The sequence below is a fragment of the Narcine bancroftii genome, chromosome 3, assembly GCF_036971445.1.
Source record: "Narcine bancroftii isolate sNarBan1 chromosome 3, sNarBan1.hap1, whole genome shotgun sequence".
Classification (NCBI taxonomy): domain Eukaryota; kingdom Metazoa; phylum Chordata; class Chondrichthyes; order Torpediniformes; family Narcinidae; genus Narcine; species Narcine bancroftii.
The window spans coordinates 266683374-266700793 of NC_091471.1; the positions used below are offsets into that span (position 1 = coordinate 266683374).

At 38.5% G+C, this 17420-nt stretch overlaps 1 protein-coding gene across 1 annotated transcript in view; it reads right to left on the reverse strand.

Moving 5' to 3' along the window:
• LOC138758725 (guanine nucleotide-binding protein G(I)/G(S)/G(O) subunit gamma-7-like) overlaps nucleotides 1-17420 on the reverse strand; it is a 78814-nt gene that overhangs the window by 50586 nt on the left and 10808 nt on the right. Inside the window, exon 2 of the mRNA XM_069928062.1 lies at nucleotides 13224-13286. The gene's annotated coding sequence lies outside the window, so the exon portion shown is untranslated. The remainder of the gene's footprint in view (nucleotides 1-13223; nucleotides 13287-17420) is intronic.

Sequence of the window (17420 nt, forward strand, 5' to 3'; positions counted from 1 at the left end):
TTTAAATTTGGGTTCAATATTCAAATGACACGACAAGAATTGTTCAAGTCTGAAGCAGCAGCTTCATTTACTTTAGATACCAATACTCAACATGCATTGAAATTAAGCATTTTTAATTAGTTGCCCTGCTGATAAAAATGAAAGGATTCCATGACTAAATAGGTAAAAGCCTTCTTAAGCTGAAAAATTACCAGGTAATTGAAATACCTTTTAAAATATTTACAGTCAAAATCCAATTCAAGAACTTGATAAATTATGCCATTTCAGAAATGCCACCAATAGTTTGCATAGTAATTTGCAAATTTAAATTTCAAACCAATTTGATTAATAAAACAACTACCTGATCTGATTACAAATTTGATGGTAACATTAGTGCAGGAAACAGTGGTACTACAAATGGCTTTAATGTGCTTAGACCTTTTCAGATTTTGCACAATTCCATTAACAATGACAACTCCTTTGTCAACACTAAAGTGCACCAGCCTTACAAAAAAAACAACTTTGTATCGGTGCTTTGCTGAATCCGCAACTTTATTCTCTCCATCCACATTTCATATCATGTGTAGGGTTTACTTTGATAGTTTCCCCAACATGTATATTTTTTAAAATGTGTAATTTCAAACCCCTATTCACAGTAAGCAAAATAAGTGCTAAATGTTTAGCTCTAATGAAAGTTATTAAGTCATGAGATTTCCCCACCTACACTCTACAACCTTTCACAAAAGCCTCACCCGAACGGACAGCCTACTCACACCACCTCTACAGAAATTCAAAGCGTGAATGCAAGAAGGAACAACGTGGGAAAAGAAAACTGTACACAATTTTTCTCCCCTCTTCCCATGAAGATTTCCTGTTTGGCACACATTTCCCAGCACCAGCAGTATTTGAATATGAGACATGCCCATTACCTGGATAAAAACATTTATAAAGATCATTTGCGAAGTTCATGATCCTCTGATGCCCTTGCTGGTAAACAAAGCTAATTTGTACATGAAGATTGGCGATGCTATTGGAAGTTGACTTGAGAATCAAAGATCCCCTAAACTTGAGCTAAAACTAATTTTGCATCCACAAATTGTTGTTAGGCGAATCAAACCTATCAGAAGTTTAAATATTGAATAAATAGGAACATAGAACATACAGCATAGGAACAAACCCTTTGGCCTATGCATGTGCAATCAAACCAAAAAAGTCCACTGTCTGCACACTATAGACATCCCTCCATCCATCCAGAAGCCTCAAATGTGACCATTGTATTTGATTCCATCACTATTCCTAGCAATGTATTCACTTCACAAATGATCTCCTCCATTCACAATGGGGGGCAAAAACGCCGCCACCCCTACATACCCTTAGACCCATGCTCTCTAGAATGTGATTTTTTTTTTCGAGGAAATACATGCTGGATGTTTGCCTTATCAGTACCTCTTAGGATTTTATAAATAACTATCAAGTCACTTCTCAGCCTCTTGCGCTCCAGTGAAAACAAATCCAACCTCTCCCCACAACTCAATCTGGTAATATCCTGGTGAACCACTTCCAAACTCTTCCCAAATATACCAGATCTTTCTTGTAATGGACTGATCAGACTTGCACAAGTGCAGCATAATTAGTTTTATATAGCTGCAATAACACCCCAACCAATGAAGGCAAGCATAACATATGGCTTTTTTTTTTAAACCATTAAATCTATTTGCAAAGCCATTTTTAAGGAGCGATGATCTCAACCCCCATATCCCCTTCTGTACATCTTTTTAAACATCCTGACATTAACTGCATACTTTCCCCTTGCATTTGACCTCACTTGCCATGATTAAACTCCATCTGCCAATTCTCTACCCACATCTTCAACTGATCTAGATCGTTTTGTATAATTTGGTAGCCTTCTGCGTTGATCATTGTTTGACCAATCTTGGTGTCATCAACAAACCTACTAACCCAATCACATAATTTATAATTATTCAAATGCTTTACAAGAGGTCCCATCACCAATTTCTGCAGAACAATTCAAGGCAAAGGCATCCAACCACAATAATGTCTGTCCACCACTAACTATCCTGTCTTCTATGGGCAAGCCTATTGCAACCAAACTCTCGATTCGCTGTAGATCCCAGGCATCTGCACCTTTTGAAGCAGCCTACCATAAAGTCAAATGTCTTGAAGTCCATTCCTGTTCCCTCTACCTTCATTTCCTCAAAAACTCATTCATGACCTGCCCCACACAAAGTCATGTTGGCTATTCCTGATTTGAACATACAGTGCAATCCCATCCCCAAGTAGCCTCTCTGCCACTAATGAATCTTACCGGTCTATAATTTTCTGGATTATCTCGGTTTCCCTCCTTGAACTAAATCCTCCGCAACCTTGCATGTTGCTTGTGTAGGTGCCAAGACCTTTGTCAATGTTCCAGCAACATCCTCATTTGTCTGATAAACTTTAATTCTTCATCAGGCCCTGTAGAGTTGCCCACTTTAATACTCCTCCAAAGACCCTCCATCATAAATTGCCTGGACACATTCTTCACATTATGTGCCATATCACTATGCTCCATGACCTTCAACTTGGTGAGTATCAATCCAAAGTATTAACTTCCTGTCTCACCCACTTACTCAGACACCAAACAAATTCATTTTGTCCTTGAATGGTCCCATCTTTTCCCTCATTAGCTCCTTGTTTATTAAGGATAAAAAGCCCTGGCATTCTCTTTAATCCTGCTCGCCAAGTACATTTCATCTGCCCTTTTGTCCTTGCTTGTACATCCATATCCCTCTATGGCCCTGTTTGCAGATTCTTGTACCTTGTAAATGTCTCCTTTTTTTAAAAAAAAACTAATTCACAATATCACATCATCCAAGGTCCTCTTACCTTCTGTCCCTGTCCTTCCTCCTCATGGGAACATACTAGTCCTGGACTCGAATCAGCTTGCTCTTCAACTCCCATATTTGTGGATTTGCTTGTCAACAGCTGCTCCCAATCATAACCCCTAGCTGCTGTCTGATAATGACAACATGTGTCCTTCTCCAATTTAGTAATTTCCCACAAAGTGCAAGCTTACCCTTATTCTTAATCACGTGATTACCATTCCCAAAACTCTCTCCATCTAAAACTCCAATCGTCAGGCCAGGGTGCATTTCCAAGTACAGGTCTAGCTCTCAAATGACTTGCGTGAACTAGGCCAAAGGGTATAATTTAACTGGATAGAATTGATGCACAGGTGAAGTCCTACAGAAGAAAAATCACTTGGATCACAAATGAATCAACAACACTGACTTCAGCTTAGTCTTGTATTCTGCACATTCTCAATGCTGCTCAAGAAACTTGCACTGCAATATTCTAGCTGTCAGAAAATACACACCCTATAGCCAACATTTAAATCTTTAGTTATCGGTATGTTGTTTCTAGTCAGGATTTCTACTCCAATGTTTAGCAGCAGCAATATTTGTAAGAGCGCCAGTTAGATTGGGATCCAAAGTTTTATTAATTGGGCATTTAGTCAAGGTAAAGGTCACCTTAGTAAATGTTTGAGATAAACACTTCGCATCTTGGAGATGAAAATATAAAATTCCAAGCATTAACCAGTTTATTTCAAATTGTGAAAGTTAATACGATGAATATTTGTTCAGATATTTTCTCCAAAGGAGCATTGCTTTTTTGTTATACATGACTATTCAAATGACAAGAAACAAGAGTTTAGTGTTGAACTGGTGGCAGTGGAGGCAGGAAGAGCGTCTGCATGGAATTAAAACACATTTGGCCACAAACAATAGCCTTACAATACAAATAGATCTATAACTACACTCACTTCCTGTACTGTAGTAACTTCCAAATTTACACACCAGGTCTAGGTCAGGGCTGTTTTGAGCAGTTTCTCCTTAGTTTACTGGTTCAATACAGCGTTTTAATCTCATTAACAGCCTTGGGTACTGTGGTTAGTTAGATGCAGCAAGTTCCTAAGCAAATGCTGTGCCAAAGGTAATAATTTCCAGTCTAAATTTCTTCTAATACACAGCTCAGAGATTATCTGACTCACTGTTCCTGATCCACATGTTTATTCAACGCAAGCCTGCATTCTCTTCTCATTTATGTGCCCATTTTATTTCACCTTAAATCTCGGCATCCGTTTTCATCCAAGAGATCCTCCTCATTACAATTGTGCAGGTCTAGTTTCTTTGACATTTTCTTTTGACTTTGTGGCAGTCTTGTATTGGTGGCCCATTTTGCTCTTTCCCAAAGTACATGGCACATCGTCAATAGCATTAAAATTATTCAAAATCTTCTTCTAGTCAATTTTACAATTCAAAAGAGACCACCAATGTTACTAGTAACTTTATTGCACCCACTCTTGCACCTTTTAATATTCTCTCCACAATTTGATCAAATCCAACTAATTATAGGTCTCATAATATGGAAACAGACTTCAGATCAGTGTGGCTGTAGATACTGGCTCAATCAGGCCAATTAATGATAATACACATCATTTGAATATAGATTTACTAAAATAATTATATTCTTCTCTGGAATTGAGTGGGTAGACATGTTAGAGCTGCTCTCTTAAAACAAGTGCTGGTCCCTACATTTGTCTCTCCACCATCCCACCCCACCCTCCCCCCACCGCTTCATCCAGAGCAATTTACGCAACATTCAGGTGACACAAGCCCCTTTCATATTTGCCAGTGATCTCAGGAATCAAACGCCAATCAGCCTTTAGAGTGTAAAAGCAAAATATGCTCAACGCTGGCATCAGATGACATCATCTCACGCCGGGATTGCCAGCCGAGACCCCAAGTACAAACTCCGTCCGGTATCGAGATCAGGGAAATGTGAAATGGGCAACTGCATTACAGGCATTAAAGGTAGAACAGACAATCTCCAGGGATAAACCCTTTTCAGTGTCTTGTTTAGGAGTGGTCTAGTGTGAAAGGCCAAACCCCAATTCCTATCCCAGGACACTGAACGGCCAATTTACTGCGATGGAAGTGTGAAAGGGGCTACAGTTTTACATGCACTTCATTCTATCTACTGCATTCACCGAGACCAAATGCAAACTGGGCAACTACTTTGGTGAGCACCTGTGCTCCGTAGGTTCCAATTGGAAAATAGTTACTTTCAATTTCTATCATTTCCACACAGATGCATCCGTCCACCACCTCATCTAAAGCTAAACAAAAAAGTATTCCTCCTAGACATCCTTGAATCTGGATGCTGACTGACCTGCCAGTTTCCATTCACTCAAGATTCTTGCACCTGAAGTTTGTGTTTATTGAGCTTGTAAGGGATGTGGATGGGTAGAAGCAGCAGATGACAAGAATAACTTTTAAATGTAGAATATGGTTAATGCAAAGCTGCAAGTTATTTTTAAGGCAAATGTAATTGTTGCTTTCAAAAGAGCTGGATGAACATTGGAAGGGAAAGAATCTGCAGGGATATGCAAAGAGTATGGGTGAGTATAACTGGTTGGACTGTTGTTACAAAGACATGGTACAAGCTTAATGGCCACCTCCCAACCTGTAACCATTCTGTGTTGTGATAAAAAGGGAGTTTGGGGAATTTAATCCTCTAATATTTTAAGACCACAATGTCCTCAGGAGAAAATAAAATGCAGGACACTAATTTTTAAAGTAATGTTTGTGTACAAAATGGCTGCATGTTTCACAATATAATAAATGTCTATACCAACGGTGGCTAACCTTTTAATTTTTAATTTAGACATACAGATGGTAACAGGCCATTTCAGCTCATGTGTCTATGCCACTTAACCTACACCCCCCCCAGTAGGTACTCAGGCGCCGAAATGGCCTGTTACCATGCTGCATGTCTAAATTAAAAAGTTGCCCACCTTGGTCTATACTATTTTGACCACCACATGTTTTGGGAAACCCTGTTGTTAGAGGTATAATTAAATGCAGGTTTATTAAAAGAGGATAAGATTCCAGAGTTCTTGCAATAAGATATTGGTCACATTTACACAAGTGCAAAGTTTACTTTTCTTGAAAGTATTACACCTCCATTGAAGTACAAACTGTTCTTCACAATGGTTCCCATCACAAATTACTAGTTGTCATAGGTCAGAAACCAAGTCTGTACATCTGTTGAGAATGTGTTGCTTTGCATCACAAAATAGCAGTTCCATTTTTTTGTAGGGTGCAGGGGGCTTGTGCAGCTCACACAAGTATTTTTTAGAAAATTCAGTTACTGAAAAGTCTGAAATAAAGACGACGATTAACAGGCCAGGCAGCATATTTGGAGGAAAGAAATAAAAATAATTTTTCAGATTGATGAGGTCTGAACTAGGAAAAATGTTTCAAGCTGCAGAAAAGGGAGTGGATAAAACAAAAGCAATTTTTACTCTCATGTCCCACTAAATCGTGTCCTGGGAGAGGAGTGGAATTTTTGATGTTCACACTTGACCACTGTACACATTCACACTTACAAGGAGCCATTCCCAGGGTTAGGACTGTTCTACCCTCTACCAGTGACATCATGATACATCGAGCAATGGTGGACCTGCCCTAAATTCTGATCAATGTATTTATGATCTTGTATTTGAACTAAATTAATCGTGCCTAATTATAACATTTAAGCTTTAAGTACAGCACAGTATGAGCCCTTCAGCCTGTTGTCATAGTGCCAACTTGTATAAACCTTGATAAAGGGAAAGTGCTGGCAATAAATAGTGGACAATTTTTTTTAAACAGCATGGGAAAGTTGGTAGCACTATTGAGTACAATTTATAAAGTCCATGGCAAGAAGCAATGGTGGACATGCCCTCCCAGAATTCTGTACGGCAGAGAAAGGGTTGTATGCAAAACAGAGCACTCATGGAGGGTTTTCTCTGCCACACAGAGTTCTCGGAGGGCAAATCCGCTATCACTTTTCCCCCCAGCCTTTATAAATTATGCTCAATACCACTACTAGGTTTCCCAGGCTGTTTATAAATGCTATTTATTTCTTTTCTCTCTCTTGCTCTCTCTTCCCCTGCTGCAACTGTCTGTCCCATGGCAAAGTTTACCCCTTCATTTTAATCTTTACTTCCTTCATGACCCTGCACTCACAAAAACATGGGTCATTTCTGTCCTAGAATGCAATTGCCCATTCTATCCTTGCCTGATTGCACACCAGCATCTACAGTCGCCGGGGATTGCACTGGGGAGTGGGGTTGAGGCAGTCTGTCCCTGGCACAAGATGTCATTTTGCACTGGCGTTGATAAGATTTTCACTCCACACCAGATTCTTTTCAGGGTAATTGGCTGTTAATTCTGGGAGCACTTGCAAGTGTGAAAGGGACTAAAATGAATGCTTGCAACAGGGTGATCAACCGGGGAATTCAGTTAACAGAGTTGCTGAGAAGAGTGCTGACGTGCTGAATCCCAGCAAGTCTGTCTTGTGGAGATATATACAAGGGGCTTGTTCAAGGAGAAACCACTGCTAGAACGGAGATATAAAAAAGATGTTACTGGAATTAACATTGGGGTTTGTTGATGCAATGTCAGAGGCTAAAGTGAAGTTGGGTTGGGATAAACCAGATTCACCAGAAGACAGAATGCAAGTTGTATCCCCCATCCCGATAGGTGCTGGATAATGGGGATTCATACTACAGCTATAATATAACGGTATAGTCCAGTGATAATTACTTGGAGAAATTTCTAAAAACATATGGAAGATAGTTGTTCTTCACATTTTTCCATTGAACAAGTTAAACCTGCTACCAACAACCACAGAACCTAAAAGGTAAGCTAAGATTTGATGAATTCAAGTTAACTGCAGAGTGCATTAGGAACATTGCTGATTTGATGCCCTTTATTAGGACAACAACCCAAGCAGAAATAATATCTCCAATGGAAAGGTAAAGTACTTACAACTCCATATCCAACTAATAAATTGTGCAGCTAATTCATTTATGAAAGGTGTCCCAACTGTTGATTTTGCACACATGACTAAACAGACTAAACAACAATCAAAAGTTAAATCACACAATGCTGTAGACAGGGCTCAAGCCTGAAACACCTGTTATGTATCTTTGCTACTGAGCTTCTCCAGCAATTTGTTTAAACAGCAATCATATTTTTATCAAAAGCAACAGTGCCCTCTAAAGGATACACAAATAGCACAGAAGTGGATGCCAAGCTCAACAACCAACATGCATGAAAAGATCTCTCCTTTTAAATGGCAAACACAAGCTATCCGATACCTAGGTATTCACATATTCAAAATTGCTTCCTTCTGGTAACCTCAGCCTGCTTCCCAATTTGTCCTTCAAGAAGGTTTTCAGTTGGTGGTATGCAAACATTGTACCGTGAGTTATACCATATTTGTCCTTCATTTGTTCAAAAGATAATAATTTATTTCCCGAAAAACAATTTTCTATTCTTTTGATCCCTTTTCTCTCCCATTCTCTAAAGGAAAGGTTATCTATTGCGAAAGGGATTAGTTGATTTTGCGTCAATATTAATTTTGGTAGTTGGTAATTTGTTTTTTCCTTTCTACGTGAATATTCTTCCAAGTGTTGATCAGATGGTGCTAAAGAAAATAATAAGGAAATTCTTATGGAAAGGGGGGAAACCGAGGATAGCGCTAGATAAATTAACAGAATGGTACAAACAAGGGGGTTTACAGCTACCAAACTTTAAGAATTATTATAGAGCAGCACGATTAAGATACCTATCAGATTTTTATCAAACAAGGGAAAAACCAGATTGGACCAGATTAGAGCTAGATAAAATAGGGGAGAAGGTACCTGAACATAGACTATACAAGTGGGATGAAAAGCTGGTGCAACATAGGAATTCACCAATACTGCACCATCTGCTCAACATTTGGAAGAAGATTCTCATAGAAAGGAAAAAAAAAACAAATTATCAACTTCCAAAATTAATATTGACGCAAAATCAACTAATCCCTTTCGCAATAGATAACCTTTCCTTTAGAGAATGGGAGAGAAAAGGGATCAAAAGAATAGAAAATTGTTTTTCGGGAAATAAATTATTATCTTTTGAACAAATGAAGTACAAATATGGTATAACTCACGGTACAATGTTTGCATCCCACCAACTAAAAAAACTACTTAAAGGACAAATTGGGAAGTAGGCTGAGGTTACCAGAAAGAAGCAGTTTTGAATATGTGATTACAGACACAATGTTGATTTAAAGATTTATAACAAACATGTAAATCAAACTGCAAGAGAAAGAGAATGATGAAATAAGCTGTAAACCCAAACAAAAGTGGGAACAAGATCTAAACAAAGATAAAGAATGAAACATGGGAAAAGCTATGCTCTGGAACTATGAAAAATACAATAAACACAAGGTTAAGCATGATACAATATAATTGGTTACGCATGCTATACACCACGCCCCAAAAGTTAAATAAATGGGACCCAACAGTATCAGATGGATGTTTTCGCTGTAAGAAGGAAACGGAAACAACAGTACATGCAATTTGGGCATGTGAAAAGTGGAAAAGTTTTGGGAAGATCTAAACCAGGTATTAAATAAAATCACAAAAAGCAACATACCAAAAAATCCAGAGATCTTTCTTCTAAGTAATATAAGAAGTAAAGAACTTGGCCTCGATTTGGATGGAGCACAAAAAAGATTTATTATGATAGCCTTAGCTGTAGCAAAAAAATGTATAATGGCAACCTGGAAATCAGAAGATAGACTGAGAACACATGAAATGAATACATGGAAATGAATAAATGTATTCCATTGGAAAAAATAACAATTTAAGAAATAGCATTACAGTATTCGAACAAATTTGGGAACCGTACATGGAACACAACAGAGAGGGCCTACCACGAACCTCCACCCCCTAAAATGATAGAAGGAGACGACGAAATGAACTGACCCAGTGTGTAAAAGTAGATGAGACAAATTCCTTGTTTATTTTCATTGTGTGATAACATTTTGTTTAATGGGTTTAATGTATCGTATATGTTGAACATTGAGCGGGTGGGGAGGGGCGTGGGAAGGGAGGGGGGAAAAGGGGAGAAAATGACACTGTGTATATTCAAGAGGGAAATGTTTGTGTGTTTTTTGGTGAATATGGTTCATAGTGTGAAAAATAAAATTTTTTTAATAAAGATCTCTCCTAACATGTCTTTGTAATATGAGCCAGCCCTCCACCAATAAAGGGTCATAGCAAGTCCTTGCAGAGCGTAATATACATCTCAGAAGCCACCTCACAAAGGTAAAAGGGGAAGTTCAATGAAGAAAGATGAATCATCAGGCATAACCTTTGGCTGACTGAGGAAAAGGACATTTGAAGAGCAAGGCCTTCTATCCAGTGCACCAGGCCTCCTGTAGCAGGCCCCTCAAGTCACTGGAAACCTCAATGGTGGCATTGCAAAATCCTTTGAATTCACAAGGGGAGAACAACAAACTTCAGCATCCAACCCCCGTGCCAAAATCCCCAGCACCAAAGGTCCCCCACTGCACTCAATCTGGTCAATCTGCAGCACCCAGAAGCCAGTCTACATACATTGCGAGATGCTCAGCTCTTAAGATAATGGACTATTCATACTTTTTCCCTTTACTATCACTTACCTACAAAAGCTCAAGGGAATAAGCATGTGGTCAGCCACCACAAGTCCAGTTTTCACATTGTTACTGCAAGCACTAATAGACAAGTCAAATATGAAGTTGATTGCTCAGTCTGCAATTACTGTAAATTGTTAAATCTAACCAGGATTAGGAATGATTTGTGTCAAATAAAACATGCACTGATGGGTCATGGCTTATTCCTGTCACATGGTCAGTGACAGGAATTTTTTTTAAATTTTGAAATATCCACGTGCATTTCTGCTCCCATGTACAGATTCTTAGAACCAACATTCAAACTGGAACAAATGCAGGTCTGAACTTCATTATCAGGAAATCATTCTTCTAAAATTCTTAACTCTATGAATTGATTTTTGGGGTTAAAGTGAGGTAAATATCTTGGGCAAGAGGGTAGTCACAAGGTGAGCAGTCATTGAGAGTAAACAATGTTTTTTTGGGGAAGGGTGGGAAGGAAAGAGAATGGGGACAAAAGGAGCTTCCCTTCAGGAGAAAAGCTTTCAGGCTGGTGTTTACAGATGATAATTAGAAAGAATTAAATGGAGAAAAAAAATTTATATTCCAACTACTGTATATATGAACACCATGATCTTGAAACTGGCCTCCAAACCACATGCCTTTGTGAAGTGGAAATATGCCATTCTTTCACAGTCACCAAGTCAAAATTCTGGAACTCCCTTCCTAACATAATTGTGGGAATATCCACACATCAAGGATTTACAACACTTCAAGGCAGCAGATCACCACCATCTTTTGAGCAGTCCACATCCTCTAAATGAATAGAAGTTATGGAGACAGAATCCCAGCGCACACATTGTCCTTGGGATGGCTGCGGTGGAGTGGAAACTGTCACTGTCCTCTTTGCTGAATGCGGTGGGATAGAAACAACATGCCACAAAAATGGTAAGGGATATTGTCATCGATGTACATTGCAATAATGATCTCAATGTGTAAATATGACTGATTATGAGTGTAAAAAGACAGTTTTCTCATTTGTATATTTTTTTCTAGACAAGGTATGTCTAATGACAATGTGTAGAAACAACAAGGCACCACAGTGCTGGTAACTATTGAGAGAACCATGTAACAATGTACACTGATGAAAATGTATCGATATGATGGACATTATGAATGTAAAGTCTTGAATAGTTTTCTTGATTGTAAATTATTTATTTTTGGGGGAAAAAAAACAGAAGTTATGGTGCCAAGTTCATTTTTGCACACAGCATGTCCAAGAGCTCTCTGCTCTCATCATCCTGCTTTTTCAAAATCAAAAGCAACAGAAAAGCATTTGCTCAGCATGTGAACCGATATAACCATATATCCATTTACAGCACGGAAACAGGCCATGTCGGCCCTTCAAGTCCGTACTGGTTCACTTGAACAACTCCACTAGCTCCTCTGCGAACTCCTGAGGAAGCAGAGGCTTTCTTCATGAATCTCAGTACAAGAGAAAGTCCAGATAAAATATCCCTCAAATATAGTTATATCACAATGGATTTACGTATTCATTACATATTTTAATTGCTTTCAGGTCATTCAACATTGAAACATTTTTAAGGGACCAGATTGGGTCCCTTCCATTCTCTACAAACTACTTAATATACTTATTGGGGCTGATTGTACAATTAAAAAATTTTTTTTAAAAAATCACTTTTCTGCAAAGCAAATAAACTGGTCACCCTTCAGCTGCCTGTCGAAAGACAGGCTGTGTGGGGCTGTCCTGAAAACTCAGATGCGAAGGAATAAAAATTCTCAAACTTTATAAACTCAGTTATGATTATCCAATCCACTCCACCCTCATCACGCCTACAATTAATCTCCATGCCCCAGCCATACAAAAGAGTCACGTGTACGTGAACTACTGCTTCTTGAGACAGTTCGATTCTGGAACATGGACACGATTCTATCAATGGCAACAATTGCATTTTTAGAAAAGTCCCAAATACCACAGTATATCACTTTCCTTGTATGATAAATTAATATTTCAAAGCACAAATTGAGAAATCAATGAAATAATTTTCAATTGGCTTTGATATTTCAAAGAACCCAGAAATGCTTGTTGACTAGAATTTCACAAGGTTATGGATGGATTTGTTCTTTCATGGAAAAGAGTGCCACCTGCTGGTTAACTGTCAGATACAAAATATTCAAGTTGAAGTGCAAGTGAATTTAATAAACTACCCAAAAACAACTCCATTTGTGATCAAAATTAAAACCAACACTTCTTCTACAGTAGCTATCTTATTAAGCTTGGTGCACTATTCCTTCAAAAGTAAATGACTATTTGATTAATTTTATAAACAGGTGGCTATGAAATTAATAGTTGCTTTTTGCATCAAACCCAAGCCAGTTCGACACAAATTCATAATTAATTGCTGGTCAAAGATTAGAAGCCTAGCCAATTTTATTCCTAATGCAGGGCACCAAGAACACTTACTAAAAATAAACCAATGGTTGATCCTAGGACCTGACATATCTGTAAAATTTGAGATACTATTTTCATGCCTTGAAGTATTGAATAAAGCCTAGGGAAAAAAAAAGACAAAAAATACTACATGATTTCTGATTATTGGAGGATATCAATAATATTGTCTTTTATGGTAGCCAGGAAAGTAGAAAGGCTCGACACCAGTCGAGTAACTAAACTATTTACTTAAATTGCTAACCTTTGTTGATCCAAATGGAAGATTGGAAGCTTCTCCTAATGTCCCAACAGAAATGAACACTTCCTGGAAATAAATTAAGAACAATTAATTTCTTTCCACTGAAAAAAAATTCAATTTTAAAATTATGCGCAAGAATTAATTTAACAAAAGCGTTTCCAATCCTGTTATTTTTAAGTCCGACATTATTCAATGTGTACAAAAACATACTGAGCTATATTTATTCACTTTTAATAGCAAACATACTGTGGCAGGGGTCTGCTGATGTTTGGATGTAGAGGTGAAGTTATTGTTTAGGCATCAGTATCCTAACCTTTGATTAGTATTGCTGTGATTGGGATCAGTCACATCAGTTCAAGCAAGTTCCTCCACCTTTAGAGAGTTGGGGTAGTTTATCCTAACCCAAGCATTTTAATTAACAAATCTCAATAGAAGTCACTGGATTGCAATCATACAAGCTGCACTTATTTACTACCAGTAAACTTCTGCTTTGCACTTGATTTCCAATGGCCTTCAATTTCTAAAAATGGCTGTTTAGATAATACTGTCTTGTCTCCATCCTTCAACTGAGCCTTTGTTTAGCTGTTCATGGAATAACTATGCCAGCCAATCATGCAAGGTAGCAAATATTCATATGTTAAGAAAACAAATGGGAGATCTCACATTATCTAATGGAACACTGATTTCATAAACTTAGCATCCAGACCACAGGAACCACTGAACCAAGTAATCACTGAAAGATACCCAGCTTAATTGGTGACACATCACTTCAGGCACCAAACTTCAATCAGCTAGCAGTAGCTCAATTAGAAAAAAAAACTACATAACTTCAGTATCTGGGAATGCATTCTGCAAAATATCTTCAATTAATACCCAACAATTGGTATTCTGTCACAGGTGCACAATTTTGGACAAAGCTACTGCAAAATTTTCAAGAATGATCTGCAAGGTGTTTCATTGCATTTTCTGCAATGTATTGAACAAATTGAATGGCTTCGTTCTGTGCCTCAAACTCTCGATTCTGCAATCCAAACTCTCCAGCGAGTCTCATTATTTTGGAACCTGCAGCTGTAGGCCTCAATTTGCACAGGAATTACAGTTGTACAGAAATTCTTGGGATAGTGCCATGGTGTAACTACATTCAAAACACCTCTTCCACAATAAAAACTAAACAGGTTTTGTGATCATCTCATTTAATTTTTTTCCTTCCACATTTCAATCTTTCAACACAAAGTACATTGCCTCGTTTGCAAATTTTAAGACATTTTTGCAAAAATTGTACCATACAACGACAGCATAATCATGTTATTGATCCTCCATTCCCCCCCCCCACCCTTTACAAAATAGCTGTAAATATCTTAGCCTCCTGATCAGAATGGAGGATTTCATACTTTGAACATCTCTCATCTTCAAAAAAATACATAGGATGATACATTGACACCAAAACTTACCGCAAGTTTGCATTCATCTGCCACCTTTAACAGTTCACACTAAATTTTAAATGAAAGTTTGCAGTGGCACAAATTGCAGCTATCTCAAGTGAAATTAAGAGAAGAATCTTTTGAACAATTTGGGCTCCTTTATCGGAAAATAATCCCCCAAACCATTTATACATTAGATTATGGGTAAGCTGCATACCAAATTCATTTCTCTTCATGATTGAAACTTGACCATACACATTTTCAATTTTTTTTAAAAAAGGTCACTAAATGTAGTTAATGGTTTCAGAATACTTTTTACTTAAAATTGTGGTTATCTTTTTTTCTTTCTTTGGCTTGGCTTCGCGGACGAAGATTTATGGAGGGGGTAAATGTCCACGTCAGCTGCAGGTTCGTTTGTGGCTGACAAGTCCGATGCGGGACAGGCAGACACGGTTGCAGCGGTTGCAAGGGAAAATTGTTGGGTTGGGGTTGGGTGTTGGGTTTTTCCTCCTTTGTCTTTTGTCAGTGAGGTGGGCTCTGCGGTCTTCTTCAAAGGAGGTTGCCGCCCGCCGAACTGTGAGGCGCCAAGATGCACGGTTTGAGGCAAGATCAGCCCACTGGCGGTGGTCAATGTGGCAGGCACCAAGAGATTTCTTTAGGCAGTCCTTGTACCTCTTCTTTGGTCCACCTCTGTCACGGTGGCCAGTGGAGAGCTCGCCATATAACACGATCTTGGGAAGGCGATGGTCCTCCATTCTGGAGACGTGACCTACCCAGCGCAGTTGGATCTTCAGCAGCGTGGATTCGATGCTGTCGGCCTCTGCCATCTCGAGTACTTCGATGTTAGGGATGAAGGCGCTCCAATGAATGTTGAGGATGGAGAGGAGACAACGCTGGTGGTAGCGTTCTAGGAGCCGTAGGTGATGCCAGTAGAGGACCCTTGATTCAGAGATGAACAGGAGTGTGGGTATGACAATGGTTAATTACATATGTCTGATTTGGCCAATTATACTGCCCAGGACTGAGACCATACAACTCTGGCTCTCTCATTCCCTGCATTATCCTGGACTTGTCTTTTTTGCTTTCTGAACTCCCAGATTCAAGGAGACTGAAGTTCAATGAATGTCAGGTTTTTTTTTGGAAAAGCCACTTTCAGAATTCTGATGAAGGGTCATAATCCCAAATTAATTCCCTCTGTCCACCAATGTTGCCAGGGAGAATTTCCAGATTTGTGTCCTGACACAAAGACTTCAGTCATGAAAGAGAAACCAGAGTTTTAAACACATTTTAAGGCAAGTTAAATATAAAGATGTAGCACTCCAATCTCTCCTTTATGGGGAGCTGTTGACAAACAGATACAAGCCAGAATACAGCTACAATACATTCATAGGATTAGTTTATAAAATTGCAGACTGCCACATTTCAAAGCCAAGGGTGCCCATTTACACCTGAAAGACTCAATACAAAACTACACACAAAATTCTTAAAATCCACTGCACATGGTGGAAATCACAAAAAAAAATGGAATGTGCCAGTGAACCTCATCTGGCAAAAGGGATCAACTACCATCCCAAGCAGAGGTCTTAACCAAGCTAATTTTCTACATTTCAAATCTATTAAAACTTCTTACTATGAATCATTTGAAAATTGAATTAATTGAAAAGAAATTCACAAGCTAACTTAATTTTAAATTTTCTTAATTTCAAAGAGCCCAAACGAGGGGCAGGGTATGTTTCATCCTCTATCACTGTACTTTCCTACCTCATGCCCTAAAAATACACAAATAGAGTCAGCACAAAGACCAATTTATTTATTCACTAGGTGGGAGAAAGTATTACATTTCAGTAGGCCCTTTTAATTGCATTTTATCCACGAAGTGAAAGGTTGTTTTTAAATATTGACATTATAATCAAAGAGCATGCAGGATTAAATTTCAAAAGACAGCTCCAAGGAGGTGGAGTCAAATAAAGCTCAAGGAGAAAACGAAGAGTCAGAACTTTACTTCAATACACAAATTATACATTCATCCATTTTCACAAATGGACAAGCCACTTTCTCGTTACAAAATAGATGTACAGAATAGATGGCAATCTCCTCCTATATTTAAAGATACAATTAACATTTTTCATGAAAGAAAACAATGCCATGGCAGGAATACACACACATCTTCCTTTAAAGGGGCACAATAGAAGATACAAGCACCTATGACTTGGACCACAAGAACTAATCAAGATTTATATTGAATCACATTAATTTGCTTTGTTTAAGAACAAAGGACTCTTTTGATTCTCTTTCTCCTATTTTGCCTTATGGCAGTCAAAAGTTGAAGTGCACTGAAACTAACAAATCCAGACCAAGCTGGATTTATAGAAAGGGGACAATCAACGAACAATATAGCTAGATTGCTTAATGTAATACATCTGGCACAGGCAGGGGTGGATACAGGAGTGGCCATAGCTTTGGATACAGAAAGGCTTCTGACAGATTGGAATGGGACTTTTTGTTCAGGCACTGGAGAAATTTGAATTGGGTCAAACATTTATTAATTGGTGAGGACACTTTACTGTAAACTCCAAGCAAAAATTATTACAAATGGGCAGATGTCTCCAGAGTTTCCTTGGAGCAGATCCAGTAGGCAGGATTGTCCATTGTCCACAGCACTGTTCATAAAGGCAATTGAGTTGCTGGCAGAGGCCATTCAGCAGGATTCAGACAAAGGGGTTCAGGGTGGGCTGCAAAATCAACTTTTTCGCTGATCATTTGACACTTCACAGGGTTT